The sequence below is a fragment of the Oncorhynchus masou genome, chromosome 31, assembly GCF_036934945.1.
Source record: "Oncorhynchus masou masou isolate Uvic2021 chromosome 31, UVic_Omas_1.1, whole genome shotgun sequence".
Lineage (NCBI taxonomy): Eukaryota > Metazoa > Chordata > Actinopteri > Salmoniformes > Salmonidae > Oncorhynchus > Oncorhynchus masou.
The window spans coordinates 37,579,174-37,593,687 of record NC_088242.1 but is presented as its reverse complement, the minus strand read 5'-3'; positions in this window follow the sequence as shown (position 1 = coordinate 37,593,687).

Below are 14,514 nucleotides of genomic sequence, written 5' to 3'. Positions count from 1 at the left end.
AATTGTGTGCATCAATTCAGGGACAAAATATTGAAATATATTGGTGCTCTATGAAAAATATATTATTTGAGTGTGTCCCTGTGCTCCCAGCAGGGGGAATTGGTTCTGCCAGAGATAAACATCTCACCATGAAAACTCAATGTCCTCAACACATATATATATGCGCACGCACACACACACACACACACACACACACACACACACACACACACACACACACACACACACACACACACACACACACACACACACACACACACACACACACACACACACACACACACACACACACTACTGCAGATTCTCATTACTGTGCTCTCTCCTCCTCTCATTCTATTCCTTCTCTCTCCACCACAATTCATTCATATTCCAGTGGCCTCTGGCCCAAACCGTACATTCATAGCATATACCACTTTCTCTACTAAAGATCCCACCCACATCTTACAGTACAGTACCACAGTTTACCACGGTCCATCAGCCGACAGCCTGTCACAGGGCTAAGCACATGACACCCTGTAATTACAATCAAGAACAGATTGTTCAGTGAAGTGTCACTGGGAGGACCTGAGACAAATTTGTGACCGTTTGTCAGCCGGAAACTGTACATCAGTGATCATCATCTAGATTCAACCGCAGGCCAATTTTTTCTTGAGTGGATGGTCGAGGGGGCTGGAACATAATCCCAGATCAATTGTAGACTGCGAATTGACCCCAATTCAAAGAGTTTCATAATATTTGACTAAAACATAATTGTTTCAAACCGTGCTTACGCGATCACATCTCTTATTATGCATGGGAATACATGGGAACCGATTTTCCTAATTAAAATCAGTTTAGGCAGATTTTGGGGTGTTTGTTTTTTTTGCCAAGAAAACATGGGGGGCCAAATATCAACCCCACCTCCCATTGGCCACTTCAGATAGAAAGGTTGAAATGGTGATTACATAATGATGACGATATTCCATTGCATATCGTATGAACCTCAATTCACTTTATCATTATACCTTGGATTATGTTTTGGAATATATTTTATACAGTACCTGTGCATAACTACTATGACAGCTGGTGCGTGTCATTTTTAGGTTTTGACAATGCAAACTGTGTTAACCATGGCCCCAGTCATTTGTTATTGCGAACATTGTCCCAGGCTAGGATCTATGCTTGGAAATGAGGAGACTTTCTCTCCCTCTGGGTTCAGACATAGGTTCTTGCTGAGTGATGTGTGTCATTGACTGAAAGCCCGGGCTGGATGAGTCATAGTCTGTGAGCTATTAACGCAGACTAATTATTAATGCAGACTAATTAAGACTGGGATTCAGCCAGGCAGCAAGCTCTGTGAATGAGGGGCAACCAAGCGGCATTAGGGTGGAGCGTGTACACAATGTCATGAATAAGGGTTTACTATAGGTTCAACAACACAAATACGAGGAGTAGGCGTGATGAGAGAGGCCTACTTAGGGCATACAATACCTTATGGTACACAAATAATGTAATATTATTGCATCCTTGGAGTGAGGAACGTGCATTATTTTGGAGCAGATGGCCTATTTAATGACCAGCCCTGCAGGACTGAAGTATTGTTGGCTTCTTCACTGCTTGCCAGTTAATTGATAAATGGATGTCATTCGTTAGCTACGAGAGTTTCAGTCCTGCAAGACCCGAATCGAATAGCCCTGTTTTTGGAGTCATAACACAAGCATACTACATCAGTATACTACACTATGCCTACCAAGGGAAACATTTTAAATGGATAGCATCTGTACCGTAAAGATCACTGCATGACGGCACTTCTTTGGTTAATATTTAGCAATTTGCTGAATCCACTCATTTTGCTTAAGCATAATTGCTTTGACTGCAAACGGGATGCACTCTGAGGCAATTCACACGCCAGCAGTTCATAACTGGCAACATTTTACATAAATATTCAACAATGGTCATAAGTCAACTGCTTCATGGAAAGTGAAGTAGGCTAAGCAATTAAAAAGACTGATGCGCAGTAGAAAAGGAAGGCTAATGTGAAATTGATTCAGTCTAGCAGACAATTAGAAAGAAATGTGTGTGTGTGTGTGTGTGTGTGTGTGTGTGTGTGTGTGTGCGTGCGTGCGTGCGTGCGTGCGTGTGTGTGTGTGTGTGTGTGTGTGTGTGTGTGTGTGTGTGTGTGTGTGTGTGTGTGTGTGTGTGGTCCGCTGGGTCAGCTCTGGGTGTCAGAGTTTCCATCACAACCAACCTGCTATAGCCTCACGGTCAGACCACCGGAGACCACAACCAGACCATAGCCCTACCACAGCCAGACCATAAATACAGACCACAGTCTGACCATTAATACTGACCAAAGTCTGACCACAGCAAGACCACTGAGCCAGACCACAACCAGACCACACGGTTAGACCATACAGCCAGACCACAGCCACTGACCACAACCATATCATAACCAGTCCAGAGACCACAACCAGACCAAAGACAGACCACAGCCAGACGACAACCAGACCACAGCCAGACGACAACCAGACCACAGCCAGACTAGACAGACAACAATCAGACCAGCCCTACCCCTCTCTCATCAGCTTTGAAAAAATACAGAATCTTGTAATAGGGAAATGACAGCTTTGAGAGTGTATCAAAAGGGTGGTCTATGTCTGTCAAGTTGACCTTAACTGCAGTGTTTATGAGTATTCTGATGGGAACCTGGCTATAAACATACTAGATGATGAACAAATGTACTGAGAAATTAAGCCATCATAGCGAAAACATAATTAAGTGCTCTGCGAGATGGGTGACATTATATCAAAGATACACAATTCTTTAAAAAAATTAAAAGCTGGATCAAAGGAATGACAACGAAACGCAAATTCCCCCTCAATTTGGGGCTGACATTCACTGCTGCAATAGTACACCGCCACTTCATTGAAAGTTGTTTTCAAGAAAAGAAGGCTCTAGATATCTGGGGATTTACAAACTGATATCAAAAGGATTCGGAAGTCTCAGATTCTGTAAGTCGGGGAATTTGGAAAATACATCAACTTCAAAAGCATCAAATTGATTTGGAGTCAGCAATACTCTCTCTGGGCTGTATAGACAACCCCTTATATATCACCAAAGCTGCAGCTCTTTCCGATATACGAAGCAAAACCTCGAAGTATGCTAAAAATAAAGTAAGATATTATCAGAAGCCATCAGCGTAAAAAGCCAGAGGGCATCATCCAACATGCTCATCAGAATTCCCCCCCTTCAAAAATTGTCTACACGGCTATTTCACAACAACATACAAGATGAATAGATCATGCAAACGACATGACCATTTGCATCTTGCTCTGGCATGTCTATTCGTTTACAACCTCATTCATATTCGTGGCTGCCTCAGCCACTTGAGAAATGGACTGGCAAAAGGCTAACTGTGCCGTTTAAGAAAGTGAGACTTTGTCTAGTGCTCCACATGGGGTCTAATAGTCCATTAACTTATCAAGGTCAATCCGGGTTAAGGCTGATGTGCCTTGCCTGGTTGCCGCATACTTCTCTCCCTGGGCAGCAGAGCGGAGCACTGGAGGATTTGGGCTCCACCACACTTCGAGCATCCAGCCCCTCTCCCTCTGCTTCTCTTCCTGGGTTATGCAAAAGCCAGATAATCTTGGTGCATGCAGCTTGCAAGAAGAAGGTCTGCTACTGTATGCAGCTGAGCTGACTGCCCTGCATGGCTCATTTCAGCACCACTCATCCAGTCCACTGATGCGGAATTTGTCAATTATAGAACAGCAGGAATGGATGGATCGTACCTGACTGGTCCTGTGCCGGTGTATTCTTTGCAGAGACTCTACATGGCAGTGGAGTGTGTGTGTGGTGTGTGTGTGTATCGAGCGCCAATGAAGAGCTAAGGAGGAGTGCAAAGTGCAGTGCTGGAGGTAGGCAGGGTTTGTGACTGTGCTGCTGAGACTGTGTGTGTGTGTGTGTGTGTGTGTGTGTGTGTGTGTGTGTGTGTGTTGTGTGTGTGTGTGTGTGTGTGTGTGTGTGTGTGTGTGTGTGTGTGTGTGTGTGTGTGTGTGTGTGTGTGTGTGTGTGTGTGTGTGTGTGTGTCTCTCCCTCTCTCTCTCTCTCTGTGAGTATAATCCTTTCCCCGTCTTCAGGGACAAGCTGCAAATCAGCCTCTTTTTTTCTCCCCTCTCCCTCTCTTCTCTCACTGTATCTCAGACTCGCACATGAGCCTCCAGTACAATGATCCTCCCATGCCTCCACCTTTCGCCAGATAACACAGGATGCAGAGAGCTGTCTCTCTCTCTCTCTCTCTCTCTCTCTCTCTCTCTCTCTATTAATGACTGTAACTGTATCTTTCTTTCTCTTCCACTTTTCTTTTTGGTTTTCGGTGCCCCCCTCGCTGTCGGTGCCGCAAACGCCTCGTGTACCCTCGTGTACCCTCGTGTACTCGATTAGACATCCACTCTTTTGTCGGATTTATATATGCATGTTGTTTACACTCCAAGGTGAAACACACATGCCCGTTCAATTAGGGATGTTTATGTAGTCAGAGATTGTTTGTAAGTCCACATTTACGAAAGGGATGTTTACTTCGTACATACACATCCAGTCACTGTTGATGAGAGCATATTTTTTGGGATGTTGGTTTACTGTCAATATTGCGTTTGTTTGTCTTGGTCGTCGACTCAAATATAATGCTAATAGATTTACGAATGGTATTTGCCCACCCACTATTGTAGTGCGGTTACACAGCTAAGTAGTGGGACATTGTTTTATTTTTACATAGTTTGTATTTATTCTGGATCCCCATTAGTTCCTTCCAAGGCAGCAGCTACTCTTCCTGAGGTCCAATCACAATTACATAAGATAAAACAATACATAACACAACACATTATGACACACTAATAATGTATTGTGATGTTAATAGACAACCACATCTAATTTGTAGTTCCTCATGATTATGGGGGAGCGATAGAGCCTTAAGGTTGTAACAGAATCAACCTGGCAGAAAGTGTTAGCACTGTGTCAATCAAAGGTTACATTTTTACCTATGTAGATATAGGCAATAGATAACAATTGTATTTGGACTCACGTTGTGCTTGAGGAGAAAGTGTGGGTAGTAATGATATCCCCTATTCTATATTAAAACCAAATTCCCACTGATGTAAGGTGTAGTAAGGAACAACGCAACTGGGCTGATTAGTGCAGACTGGTTTGGGATTCAGGCTGAAGTCTGTGTGGCAGAAATGGAGAGGGACAGACTCACTTGTAAAGAATATGGGCAGGGTAAGGAACAAGCTTTTGCAGTGTGTGTGTGTGTGTGTGTGTGTGCGCATATGCATGCGTGCATGTGTGTGTGTGCGCAGGCGCACTTGCATATTCGTTTGCGTATGTGTGAGCAAAAACCCAAGTTAAGCGCGATCTAATCAGCAAGCACTTTCTTGCTCTTCCTCTCCACTCCCTCTCTGCCTCTCTTTCTCTTCCATACTCTTTCTTACCTACCTTTCAGGTTGTTGTTTTTTTCATCTCGTCAAAGGATTGCTGATAGGAGATTAACATTGTCAATCAGTTTTTGATCCATGCCACCCAATAATGAACCAATGCCTAAAGACCAGAACAGATAAGGAACAGAAATAAGAAGTGCTACGTCTGCTTGTGATGCAGGGCTAAACATGACAGTACACTGTCAGATATCAGGTTCAGATGGGCCGCGTGTATATTCAACAAACGGGTAGTTACACATCCACACTGCAATTTAGTAATCAGACGTCAGTCTCGGGTTTGTTTGCTCTCAGTCAACACAAGTCAAATCATCAAACCTGCTTAGGAGCAAAGAAAGGTGGGGATATGCCACATCTGTCACATACAAAATGGCGGAGAGGGAACCCTGAAGACGGATGTCTATTTCTGAAATCGGACAGCAATCATGGCTCCATTTCCTCCATGACAATCCACTGTCAGTAAGACCAGTGTGAAAATAACCCCTTGCCCCCCCTATGTCTTGGCTGTCAAGGCTCAACCTAGCCTTCCACTGGGCGTAAATTCTGGGTGCTTCGGCCATAAAGCTTTCAACCCTGGAAATGGATTTGGGCCAAATCGGTATGGAAATTCAATAATGTTGTATCCAAAGGCATTCAGCTAAGAACCCTTTTCACAAGTCAAAATGTATCAATTTTCCCTGAGAGTTTCACTTTGGGAACCCTCACTCCCTCCAGCGGTATTGGTTGTTGTGGGTTATATGTTTAAAGGTGATATATGTGATATATGTGCATATGTAAGTATACAGTACCAGTCAAAAGTTTGGTTTTAAATATATATTTACTATTTTCTACATTGTAGAATAATAGTGAAGACATCAAAACTATGAAATAACACATATGGAATCATGTAGTAACCAAAAAAAAGTGTTAAACAAATCAAAATATATTTTATATTTGGGGCCTCCCGGGTGGCGCAGTGGTCTACCAAACTTTTACATATGCACATATATCACATATATCACCTTTAAACATATAACCCACAACAACCAATACCGCTGGAGGGAGTGAGAGTTTCCAAAGTAAACTCTCAGGGGAAATTGATACATTTTGACTTGTGAAAAGGGTTCTTAGCTGAATGCCTTTGGATACACTGCATCACAGTGCCCTGTGCCACCAGAGACTCTGGGTTCGAGCCGAGGCTCTGTCGCAGCCGTCCGCGACGGTGTTTCCTCTGACACATTGTTGTGGCTGGCTGCCGGGGTGGATGCGCGCTGTGTTAAGAAGCAGTGAGGCTTGGTTGAGTTGTGTTTCGGAGGACGCATGGATTTCGACCTTCGTGTGTAGCGATGAGACAAGATAGTAACTACTAATAATTGGATACCACGAAATTGGGGAGAAAAGGGAGTAAATTTCATATATAAATTTTTTTTATATTTGAGATTCTTCAAAGTAGCCACCCTTTCCATTGATGCACACTCTGGGCATTCTCTCAACCAGCTTCAGCTGGAATGCTTTTCCAAAAGTCTTGACGGAGTTCCCACATGAGCTGAGCACCTGCTGGCTGCTTTTCCTTCACTTTGCAGTCCAACCCATCCCAAACCATCCCAATTGGGTTGAGGTCAGGTGATTGTGGAAGCCAGCACTCCATCACTCTCCTTGAGAGATTGTGATTGTGGAGCCCTTACACAGCCTGGAGGTGTGTTTTTTGGTTACTCCATGATTCCATATGTTATTTCATAGTTTTGATGTCTTCACTATTATTCTACAATGTAGAAAATAGTAAAAAATTAAGAAAAACCCTGGAATTAGTAGGTGTGTCCAAACTGGTACTGTATATGAATATAAAGAACCCTATATCTCACTTCAGGGCTACATATATGTTACTTTAACTCTGGACACAGGGAGTAACAGGCTTTCTCTCCTATCGTATTCAATCTCATCTCTCCTACAGTTGACTGGCCTGAGTAATCATCAGGACTCAAAGTCATCTCACCAGCTGTGTGTACTTGGAGTGAACGAGCTCTTTCAGGTCTATGCTTCAATGCCCTTCCTAGTGCTCTCTGTATCTCTCTGTGTCTCCTTGCCTCTGCCATCTCTCCCACTGTCAACAAGCTAGATCAAATAACGCACGAACAGTGGTTTAAAGTACGTATTTTACTTTACAACGTTCCAAAAGAAAACAATGTACTTTTTACTCTTTACATTTCCATGACACCCAAAATGATTTGTTACATTTTGAATGCTTAGCAGGACAGGAAAATGGTCCAATTCACACACTTATCAAGAGGATATCCCTGGTCATTTCTACTGTGTCTGATCTGGCAGACTCACGAAACACCCAAGCTTCATTTGTAAATGATGTCTGAGTGTTGGAGTGTACCCCTGGCTCCTTAAATTAAAAAAAAAACAAGAAAATGGTGCCGTTTGGTTCGCTTATTGTAAGGAATTTGAAAAGATTTATACTTTTACTCTTGATACTTAAGCATATTTTAGCAATTACATTTACTTTTGATACTTAAGTATATTTAAAACCAGGACTTTGACTTGAGTCATTTTCTATTATAGTATCTTACTTTTACTCAAGTATGACAATTGGGTACTTTTTCCACCCTCGCACAGGAAAACCTTATTTTCCCCATTTCCGTGAGACAGACCCTTTCCTGTATCCCTTTCCTGTATCCCTTTACTTCCTCAGTCAGGCACTTGCACTTTCCATGTATCTGATATCATGTTTGTTTGTTCCGCGAGGCTTTTGGAAGCGTGAGCTTGACTCATTCCGAGAAGAACTTGACTCATTGTCACTACACATGAAGAGGCCAATTTCAGGCATTCAAGTCTGAGAAAACGCAACAGTACCTGGAAAACCTCTGTACAGGGTCAAAGAAATATTCTAAATACAAACACATAACGTATTACAGACATTTATGGAACAACACAGGGCAATCTCTTCATTCAGTAAAAAATCTCAACTCATGCATAAGGCAAACCTTCTTCACAGACAGGGAATAATTGTTTGCCCACAGTGCGTCACGATTACATTTTTATGCACAGAAAACGTCAAACCTAATACACAACCCATATATTTCATCTTAAATTTACTCTGACGTCCTTTCCACTCAGGCCAGCATGAGACAGCTTCCTGTTTAAAAATCAATATCAATTGTATATTAACTTCCTGTTTATTAATCAATATCAATTGCAGATAAAGTGAGGGCTACCTTGATGTACAGCCCAAGGCAACATCTCCACGTGGAGCTCAGTAATACCAATTTAATGTCACAGTGGGGATAATATCAACATCTTGACCAGAAAGCACAGCATGTGCATCCCATACCCCTATCCTCTTATTTCATCCTCTCTCTCTCTCTCTCTCTCTCTATACTAAATCAACACCTAATTTTATTCCCATTTTGCCTGTAAAATATCCTTTCAAACCGCTGTAATACTTTATACATAAACTGTCCCATTCTTTAAAAAACACAATTCAACCAACTGATAGTCCAAGTCACTGACATCCCACCTGCAACCTTATTTGAAATACAGCATGTCAATACAACACTGTACATTTTAAAACATTTATCAATAATAATCATCTCGAAGAGATGAAACACGTACACAAATAAGACTTCAAACCAGGAAATGAAACGTTAGCATATCAATGAGAACATGAAAATGCTCCCAAGAAATTCCCAAATCAGCTTCCGTCCCCCAGGTAAACAGATCAAAGAGAACTGCCAGCCCCCAGCGTTTGAGAGAAAGCCACTCAAGTTAAAAAAAAAATAAAAAATACCTGCAGTAACTACAGTATGCACGGAGATAGAGTTGACATGCCTGGGGATGAAGAATTGCCCATTCTGCACCACGACAGTCGCACTTCTATACTGTCCTGTGCCGTGTTAGTACAGGATCCCTCTCTTCACAGCTCTGCTTTTTATAATTTCCCTCTGGTTTCTGCTCCCGTCATAGTATTTCTTCTTCTTCTACTATTATGTCTTTCTTTCAGCCCTCTTCTGCTCTTATCTTCATTCTTCTGTTTTCTCTGCATCCATATTTTGTCTGAGTTCAGTTTTTCTGGTACAACCACACTGCACGGGAGAGTGTGTTAGGTATGGTTGTGAGTGTGTCTGTTTTCGGGTGGGTTGGCAGGGGTTGGTGGGTGGGTGGGTGTGTGTGTATGTGAAAGCCAGCATGCTCCAGAGCAGGAGAGCCTCTCCCCAATGTCTTTGCATGTCCACTGAATAAACTCATGTTTTATAAATGTAGACTCCTCCCCCCTACACATTCTGCTTAAAGGCACAGTGGCCTTAAAATCAGGGACTGGTATCTGGTCCAAATGACCAGGGACGCTATTTAATTGGATACTCTTCAGGAAGTGCGACTTGTAAGGGAATTATGTTCTTATGAGAAATTATTTTCAACCAATGATAACGTCCCAACTATGTATTTATCACAACCACTATGTTTACCATTGGTTGAAGGTGTGACATTTTGGACAGTGTGCGGAGTCATCACATACTTTTCTTTTTAGAGATGTGTCCGACGCATCAACCAAACTTACTGACAGTTGCAATAAATAATGAACGAAGATGATGTGTCTCGACAAGAGCCCTAAAAAGTGTCCCATGTATGGGTGTACATGAGACGAAGTGGACACAGATGATCTATAAGCAGTGTGTGTTTTGTATGTATCTGTGTGTGCATGCGCTAGTGTGCGATAATGGACACAGGACAGACACAGTCAAAGTAAATCCTGTGTCACCTTAGGCTGTAATTCAATCCAGTATTAAATGCCATGAATTAATGAGAAGGTAGCCGTGTGTTTTCAGGGTGAGGAGTCCAGGACTGGTATACATCATATGCTGTATGACACAAGATAACACACACAACATGAAGGCTACCGTCCGTTCACCACAAAGTCCCATTTAGTTTGTTTGTTGCACAGAAATTGATGCATATTACTTTTTAAAGAAATGCATGCTTGTGTGTGTGTGAGTGTGTGTGTGTCTAGGTTTATGCCTGGGTGTGTGTCATGCAAGAGCCTCACGCTCTTCTCAATTTACATCAACAAGATAGCCCAGGCAGTAGGAAGTTCTCTCATTCATTTATATGCAGATGATACAGTCTTATGCTCAGCTGGCTCCTCCCTGGATTTTGTGTTAAATGCTCTACAACAAAACTTTCTTAGTGTCCAACAAGCTTTCTCTACCCTTAACCTTGTTCTGAACACCTCCAAAACAAAGGTCATGTGGTTTGGTAAGAAGAATGCCCCTCTCCCCACAGGTGTGATTACTACTTTAGAGCTAGAGGTAGTCACCTCATACAAGTACTTGGGAGTATGGCTTGACGGTACACTGTCCTTCTCTCAGCACATATCAAAGCTGCAGGCTAAAGTTAAATATAGACTTGGTTTCCTCTATCGTAATCACTCCTTTTTCACCCCAGCTGCCAAACTAACCCTGATTCAAATGACCATCCTACCCATGCTAGATTATGGAGTCATAATTTATAGATCAGAAGGTAAGGGTGCTCTCGAGCGGCTAGATCAGATTTGCCACCAATACTCCTTACAGGACACATCACTGCACCTCTATACTCCTCGTTAAACTGATCATCATCTCTGTATACCCATCTCAAGACCAACTGGTTGATGCTTATTTATAAAACCCTCTTAGGCCTCACTCCCCCTAGCTGAGATACCTACTGCAGCCTTCATCCTCCACATACAACACCGTTCTGCCAGTCACATTCTGTTAAAGGTCCCCAAAGCACACACATCCCTGGGTCGCTCGTCTTTTCAGTTCGCTGCAGCTAGTGACTGGAACGAGCTGCAAAAAACACTCAAATTGGACAGTTTTATCTCCATCTCTTCATTCAAAGACTGAATCATGGACACTCTTACTGACAGTTGTGGCTGCTTTGCATGATGTATTGTTGTCTCTACCTTCTTGCCCTTTGTGCTGTTGTCTGTGCCCAATAATGTTTGTACCATGTTTTGTGATGCTACCAAGTTTTGCTACCGTGTTGTCATGTTGTGTTGCTACCATGCTGTGTTGTCATGTGTCGCTGCCTTGCTGTGTTGTCTTAGGTCTCTCTTTTTGTAGTGTTGTGTTGTCTCTTTTGTCATGATGTGTGTTTTGTCCTATATTCATATGTTATTTCTTTTTCGTTTCTTTTTAATTTTGAATCCCAGCCCCTGTCCCCGCAGGAGATCTTTTGACTGTTGGTAGGCCGTCATTGCAAAATACGAATTTGTTCTTTACTGACTTGCCGAGTTAAATAAAGGTTAAATAAAATAAATGAAAAAGAGAGAACATGTTTGTGTACTGTATATTCTGTGTTTAGTCATGATGTGCCACAGTGCCCGTCTAGTGGTCTGATTTGTTTGTTGGCTGGTTAATAAAACATAGCGATAAATTAAAGATGGACGGGCCTGGCCTTGAGTCCTGTGAGTGGGCGATGCTCTCACTGGGCCAAGTTGGAGTGAGGCCTTCACTTTGCCCTTGAGCGAGCTACTGTATTTGCGAGGAGCGCTTCTCTCTAACGGCACGTCACTTTCAGGACAGGTCGAGATCGAGAAGACAGGTCGAAATGGGAAGATACTGCAAGATTCATGTTACTTTCCACTGAATTCCTTGCGGTTCAAAACACTTGAATTATTTCAGAGTATAATTAAAAAATGGAGACATGGAGAGTTAATCACACCTACAAAAGAGTGAGAGGTTAATGAGATCTGCAGAAAAGAGGGGAAGAGCAGGCAAAGAGTGACCAGAAGGGAAAAAGGGAATGTAGAGGTGGAAGAAAAGGGAGAGGAGGGAGTTAAAGGAAAAAGACAGAGTGGAGGGAGAGAGAGAGGACAGGGAGGGTGACTGTGAGAGGAGAAGGGAGAGAGAGACAGAGAGAGCAAGAGAGAGAGAGAGACTATAGTGACAGATTCATTGCTGCCCTTTGACAGCAAGTGCAGTTCCTCTTGCACTGTCTAGGCACAGCAGCTGAATAATGAATCTGGTTCCAGGCAACGCTGCAGAATGATTCAGTAATGCTACATTCATTAGGCTGACCCAGCAACAATCCCCACACAGAGAGAGGGAGGGAGGGAGGGAAATAGATGGGAGATGAGAAATCAAACATGAACAGATGTATTTATGCAGGATATCAACACATTTTCTTTTACGGTGACAATCTGTCAAATATATGTATAGGATATTTAACCCTCTTATACTGCTACAGTCTTGGTCCACTTCTCTCCATATCCGCCATTCATTAGAACCTAGCCTTTCACGATCATCTGACACTTCCTCTACTTCAAGCCATTAATTTACCTGCCCATCTAAAGGCCTATGGAAGAGAAACTGTTGCTGTGGCAACCCCTTGGTGTAGGGCTGGGGAAGCTTGCCCGAGTGGATCTGAAGGGTTAGCGAAGCTATTTATTTAACCACACACAGTTCTAGACCACCAGCGAAATCAAGTCTTAAGCTTTATAACCTACACGAAGCTATACAGCATGGTCTGCCTGTGCACTCTGCTGTCAAACGGCACATGCAGTGCCTTCAGAAAGTATTCACACCCCTTAACTTTTCCCACATTTTGTGTTACAGCCTGAATTTAAAATACACTGCTCAAAAAATAAAGGGAACACTAAAATAACACATCCTAGATCTAAATTAATGAAATATTCTTAAATACTTTTTTCTTTACAGTTGAATGTGCTGACAACAAAATCACACAAAAATTATCAATGGAAATCAAATGTATCAACCAATGGAGGTCTGGATTTGGAGTCACACTCAAAATTAAAGTGGAAAACCAATCTACAGGCCGATCCAACTTTGATGTAATGTCCTTAACTGGCCTGTCTCCTGGTAGCGCCTCTATGCTCTGGACACTACGCTGACAGACACAGCAAACCTTCTTGCCACAGCTCGCATTGATGTGCCATCCTGGATGAGCTGCACTACCTGAGCCACTTGTGTGTGTTGTAGACTCCGTCTCATGCTACCATTTGAGTGAAAGCACCGCCAGCATTCAAAAGCGACCAAAACTTCAGCCAGGAAACATAGGAACTGAGAAGTGGTCTGTTGTCACCACCTGCAGAACCGCTCCTTTATTGGGGGTGTCTTGCTAATTTCCACCTGTTGTCTAATCCATTTGCACAACAGCATGTGAAATTTGTCAATCAGTGTTGCTTCCTAAGTGGAAAGTTTGATTTCACAGAAGTGTGATTGACTTGGAGTTACATTGTGTTGTTTAAGTGTTCCCTTTATTTTTTTGAGCAGTGTAGATTGAATTGGGATTTTGTGTCACTGATCTACTGTGCAGCGACACTCCCCATCCAACCTGACAGAGCTTGAGAGGATCTGCAATGGGAGAAACTCCCCAAATACAGGTGTGCCAAGCTTGTAGCGTCATACCAAAAGAAGACTCAAGGCTGTAATCGCTGCCAAAAGTGCATCAACAAAGTACTGAATAAAGGGTGTGAATATGTAAATGTGATCAGCTTTTCTAATAAATTTGCACAAATTTCTAAAAACTGTTTTTGCTTTCTCATTATGGGGGTATTGTTTGTCGATTGATGGAAAAAAATACAATTGAATCAATTTTAGAATAAAGCTGTTATGTAACAAAATGTGGAAAAAGTCTGAATACTTTCCTAATGCACTGGAGTTACTTACCAAGACCGCATTGAAGTGACCTAGTTACAGTTTACTTAAAATGGCATGAAAATCAGTCAGCACTTGAAAATGGCTGTTTTTAGCAATGATCAACAGCCAACTTGATAGTGCTTGAAGAATTTTGTGGGTTGAATATTTGTCAATTATTCTTAATCTAGGTGTGCAAAGCTCAAAGTCTTACCCAGAAAACACTCACAGCTGTAACCAATGCCAAAAGGTGATTCTAACATGTATTGACTTGGGGTGTTGAATACTTATCTAAATCAACAGTGTTTAATTTCCCATTAAATCAGAATTATTCCACTGACTTGTGTTAGACAACTAAATACAAAAAATAAAAATCACACTTTGTAACAAAATGTGAAAAAAAGGAGTGTGAATAATTTCTGAAGGCACGG